Source organism: Temnothorax nylanderi, unplaced genomic scaffold (assembly GCF_030848795.1).
Source record: "Temnothorax nylanderi isolate EJ_2023f unplaced genomic scaffold, tnyl_v1.0 TNYL_tig0536_pilon, whole genome shotgun sequence".
NCBI lineage: Eukaryota > Metazoa > Arthropoda > Insecta > Hymenoptera > Formicidae > Temnothorax > Temnothorax nylanderi.
The window spans coordinates 10598-16382 of NW_027249598.1; the positions used below are offsets into that span (position 1 = coordinate 10598).

The 5785-nt window shown below is 32.9% G+C and overlaps 2 long non-coding RNA genes across 2 annotated transcripts; one reads left to right on the forward strand and one right to left on the reverse strand.

Moving 5' to 3' along the window:
• Window positions 1-974: 974 nt before the first annotated feature.
• LOC139783735 (uncharacterized) lies at window positions 975-2003 on the reverse strand. Its single transcript, XR_011721361.1, has 2 exons — window positions 1286-2003; window positions 975-1180 (listed from the first exon to the last, which is right to left on the reverse strand). It is a non-coding gene; the product is annotated as an uncharacterized lncRNA (long non-coding RNA).
• Window positions 2004-3415: 1412 nt separating this feature from the next.
• Window positions 3416-4420, forward strand: LOC139783736 (uncharacterized). Its single transcript, XR_011721362.1, has 2 exons — window positions 3416-4038; window positions 4144-4420. It is a non-coding gene; the product is annotated as an uncharacterized lncRNA (long non-coding RNA).
• Window positions 4421-5785: the final 1365 nt, after the last annotated feature.

Here is a 5785-nt window from a genome sequence, read left to right on the forward strand (position 1 = left end):
CTCTCTTACTGGATTTTCAAACTGTGGTGGCCGTTCGTCGATATAGCCACTTTTGAACCAAGCATATTTAAAAAGATTATGGAATCGTGGAGAGGACAACTGTATATGCGTTAAGGATTGTAATTTAATGATATTATTTCTGAAATGTAAATTGATATCATAATTTAACAACGTAACGCGATCACTAAATGTCCTCACAAAGTTCTTCCATACTCTAAACCCATAAACATCAAGAGGTTGAATCATTGCTGTGGTTTTTTTTTGGTATTGTCAAAATCTGTACATCTTTATCTTTAGATGGCATAAACTCTTGTAGGTTCGGACTACTGTTAGGTATCACGGTATATTGTATTACGTTTAATCGCAATGCAGATTAGTCACGCACGTTGTCCTCTCCACAATTCCATAATCCTTTTAAATATGCTTGGTTCAAAAGTGGCTATATCGACGAACGGCCACCACAGTTTGAAAATCCAGTAGAGATTTTTATTTCTCTGGAAAAGATATACAGTCGTTCACGGAAAGGTTGCAACACTTTTTTTTTTGATGATTTTTGGAACGCGCAGTAATTTTGAGATCGCGATTCACCATCTCTGTATACACGTAGTGAACGGTTATGATAGCTGTCAAAGTGAACTATACAAGGTGGAGGTTCACGAAATGTATCTTGTGCGCCGCGGAAAATCTTAAGATATCAACTGGATACTGTAATATCGGGGTTAGTATAAAAGAATAAGCTAAATAGACAATTTTATTTTATAAATTAATTTTTATTTTTAAGACATGTGTAACATTAAAAATTAATGTAATATAAACATATTAATATAATTATTTATAATAATTATATTAATTATTATAATAATTATATTAACAATATATTAATTATTTATAATAATTATATTAATATATTGTGTTATATGTTATATTAATTTTAATTACATAATTAATTACATAATTAATAACATTAAAATTAATTAATAACATATTAATTTTAATACATATTATTAATACATAATTAATATAACAGTAAAATTAACCGGTGTCTGGATTAATGTTCGGCAAGCAGAGGACATCAGTCGATCGAAGAAGCTGCCGTGGAAGACGTGGATGCTGAGACCGCGAAGTCACATCACCGCTTCAAAGCCAATCCTTCTCGTCAAATAACGATGAAGTAATCTTTCTAAAAAATTACAATTATAAAAATTAATTACTTGCAAATTCAGTTTTAGTACAAAATCATCATTTTATTATAATTATATTAAGTTGAGAAGATAGATTTACTTACATAAAATTGCCAGATCGCTGATTACTATTGATTGTTCGGTAAGAACAGATCAATCGCAATCTGTTGTCCGCTGCAATCCAGAACGAATCTCTTGTAGAAATTCGTTGTGGGATTAAGATGTGCACGTCTTTGTTCACTCTAGTACTGGGATCTTCTCTCGGCTGCAGGGCCCCTGGACCGATATTAGGCAGGGATGTTTCGAAAACGGCGATACGTCCTCGGGTGGTGGAGAGGAGTTTGTGAGCAGCTTGAAGACCGGCACCAAGGGCGTTGTTATCATCAAGAGTGCCACACAACTTGATAGGCAGCTAGGCGAGAAGGTTGCGGAATCGGCAGGCCCAAAGATATTTCGGATGATTTTTACCTTGTGCCGTGTTCATTCAAGATTTATTCCTTCATTCGTTTATTCATTCCATTCATTAACGAGAGTTCACGTTACAATCATTCAATGTCAAACATATCATTCATTTATTCATACATCACCTTGGTGAAAAAATTTCTCAGAAAATCTCTCATATTTTCTCAGAAATTTTGCAAGAATTGGGACTTATGAAAAATTCTGAAGAGGTATATGATATTTCTCAGATACTTTCAGAATTAATTAGATGAAGATTTATAGAATATTTCAATATCCGTATATGTGAAAATTTCTGATAAATTGCACAGATTTTCTCATATTTATTCAGATTTCTACAAGGATATATTTGCGAAAAATATTTTATTCTTATTTTGTCTGAGTTTTTCAATTCGTATAAAAAATCTGAAAATTTCTCTGAGTATTCAAAAAAAAAATCTGATAATTTTTATAGAAATTCTGATTAATAATGTGAAAAATTTTGATATTTTTTCACCAGGACATCCATGGAAGATCACATAGTATTAATACCGTGTGACATGATTCTCTATTACTGCATTTAATCTTTGGGGCATAGATGCAACTAAATTTCAGAATAACTCAGGCCTTGCGCGGAAACCTTCCCATACGTTGAGAACATGTTGCGCCAATTCCTCGCGTCTACGTGGAAATTGAGGATTCCATATTTTCTGAGTAGCTTGTTCCTCTCGTTTTCCATAATGTTAAAGGCTCAGATTCATCCGTCGAAAATACCTTCTCATTCGAGAAAATGGTATTTGTCCATTCATATTCCCATGCCAAATGCTGCAAGGTAAAAGCCATCCGTTGTTCTTTGTGGCGTTCGGTTAATTGTTTATATTGAGCCGGTTTATATCGATTGTATCTCTGTTCCCGCCATCTGCGTCGCACGGTTAGCGCGCAACAATTCAAACCAACTTCCGCTACCGTTTGCTGCGCCGCTGAGCGGAATCCGGTCTTCTGAACTAAATTTAAAAGTTATTGATCTTCCTCGACGGTAGTGCATCGTGGACGCCTTGTTATTGGCCGAGAATTTATATGGCCGTCTATTTTAAATTGTCGCACTAATTTGTATACCGTACTTCTTTGCAATGTAGAGGAAAGTCCCCTATTATGAGATAGGCTCCTAATATGCGATAGCGCAAACCGTGCGGCGCAGAGAGCGGGAACAGAGATATAATCGATATAAACTGGCTCCATATAAACAATTAATTGAACGCCACAAAGAACAACGGATGGCTTTTGCCTTGCAGCATTTGGCATGGGAGCATGAATGGACAAATACCATTTTCTCGAATGAGAAGGTATTTTCGTCGGATGAATCTGAGCGTGTAACATTATGAAAAACGAGAGGAACAAGCTACTCAGAAAATATGGAATCCCCAATTTCCACGTAGACGCGAGACATTAGCGCAACATGTTCTCAACGTATGGGAAGGTTTTCGCGCAAGGCCTGAATTATTTTAAAATTTATCTATGCCCCAAAGATTAAATGCAGTAATAGAGAATCATGGAAGTGTCACACGGTATTAATACTTTCCATGGATGCCTTGGTGAAAAAATATCAAAATTTTTCACATTATTAATCAAAATTTCTATAAACATTTTTAGATTTTTTTAGAATACTTAGAAATTTTCAGATTTTTTATACAAATTGAAAAACTCAGACAAAATAAGAATAAAATATTTTTCGCTAATATATCCTTGTAGAAACTTGAATAAATATGAGAAAATCTGTGCAATTTATCAAAAATTTTCATATATACGGATATTGAAATATTCTAAAAATCTTCAATTATTTCTGAAAGTATCTGAGAAATATCATATACTTCTTCAGAATTTTTTATAAGTTCCAATTCTTGCAAAATTTCTGAGAAAATATGAGAAGTTTTTTCACCAAGATGATGTATGAATAAATGAATAATATGTTTGACATTGAATGATTTTAACGTGAACAACTCTCGTTAATAAATGAACGAATGAAGGAATGAAAATCTTGAATGAACACGGCACAAGGCAAAAGTCATCTGAAATATCTATGGGCCTGCCGATTCCGCGACCTTCTCGCCTAGCTGCCCATCAAGTTCTGTGGCACTCTTAATAATAACAACGCCCTTGGTGCCGGTCGTCAAGCTGTTCACAAACTCCTCTCTACCACCCGAGGGCGTATCGCCGTTTTCCAAACATGCCTGCCTAATATCGGTCCAGGGGCCCTGCAGCCGAGAGAAGATCCCAGTACTAGAGTGAACAAAGACATGCACATCTTAATCCCACAACGAATTTCTACAAGAGATTCGCTCTGGATTGCAGCGGACAACAGATTGCGATTGATCTGTTCTTACTGAACAGTCAATAGTAATCAGCGATCTGGCAATTTTATGTAAGTAAATCTATCTCCTCAACTTAATATAATTATAATAAAATAATGATTTTGTACTAAAACAGAATTTGCAAGTAATTAATTTTTATAATTGTAATTTTTTAGAAAGATTACTTCATCGTTATTTGACGAGAAGGATTGGCTTTGAAGCATTGATGTGGTTTCGCAGTCTCAGCATCCACGTCTTCCACGGCAGCTTCTTCAATCGACTGATGTCCTCTGCTTGCCGAACATTAATCCAGACACCGGTTAATTTTACTGTTATATTAATTATGTATTAATATTATGTATTAAAATTAATATGTTATTAATTATTGTAATTTTAATGTTATTAATTATGTAATTAATTATGTAATTAAAATTAACATAACATATAACACAATATATTAATATAATTATTATAAATAATTAATATAATTAATATAATTATTATAATAATTAATATAATTATTATAATAATTAATATAATTATTATAAATAATTATATTAATATGTTTATATTACATTAATTTTTAATGTTACACATGTCTTGAAAATAAAAATTAATTTATAAAATAAAATGGTCTATTTAGCTTATTCTTTTATACTAACCCCGATATTACAGTATCCAGTTGATATCTTAAGATTTTCCGCGGCGCACAAGATACATTTCGTGAACCTCCACCCTCCACCTTGTATAGCTCACTTTGACAGCTATCATAACCGTTCACTACGTGTATACAGAGATGGTGGATCGCGATCTCAAAATTTCTGCGCGTTCCAAAAATCATCAAAAAAAAAGTGTTGCAACCTTTCCGTGAACGACTGTACAAGAAATACCACGCTGTTCTATATGTGTCACATAATACTACTATTATTTACATAACTACTATTTACATTTTGTTTACTTACGATAATTATTTTTAAGAGATGCAAAAATAAATAAATGTTTGAAAAAATTATTCGTTGAGGTTAAATACACATAGGTGTTCTTATTATAAAACTTTTCACACATGTAGGGGAGGGGGGTGTAAAAAGATGAATTTAGAAATTTTTTGTTGCTGCCCAAAAACGGTTCTAAAGGGTGAAACCACTCTTTATATGTAGAACGGCTTTTTGCTTTTCTCGATATATTTCGGAAAGTATTCGAGATATCAAAAAATGTTTCAAATAAAAGTTTTATGGTAAAAACATCTCTATTTAACCACATTAATAAAATTTTGAAAAAAAAAATTTTTTCTAATTTTTAATTAAAATTTTGTTTAAAAAATTATTTTTAAAAAATATTATTAATGTTGTTGAATAGAGGAGATATTACTATAAAACTTTTATAAGAAACATTTTTTGATATCTCAAATATTTTTCGAGATATATCGAGAACAGTAAAAACCGCTCTATATATGAGGAGTGATTTCACCCCTTAAAACCGTTTTTGGGCAGCTACAAAAAATATCTAAATTTATCTTTTTATTCCCCCTACATGTGTGCAAAGTTTGATTAAAATCAGAATTTTCCAGTTTGCGAGGTTCCCTTAAGTCCTGTTATTTTTTCAATTTTGCATTTTTTACTGAACAAAAAGGTTTACCGACAATGGTAATCTCAAAATCTCGGGTACTCGCAACTCGTGTGTTCGCGTAAAAGAGTCACGGTGCGTCTCGCTCCGCGCGTACTTGGCGCGAGACCCTACCGTGTCTCTTGACTTATAATAAAAATAAAAAATTTTGTATTTTTGTTTCAATGATGAATTGCAGGCGCAATGCTGCACACT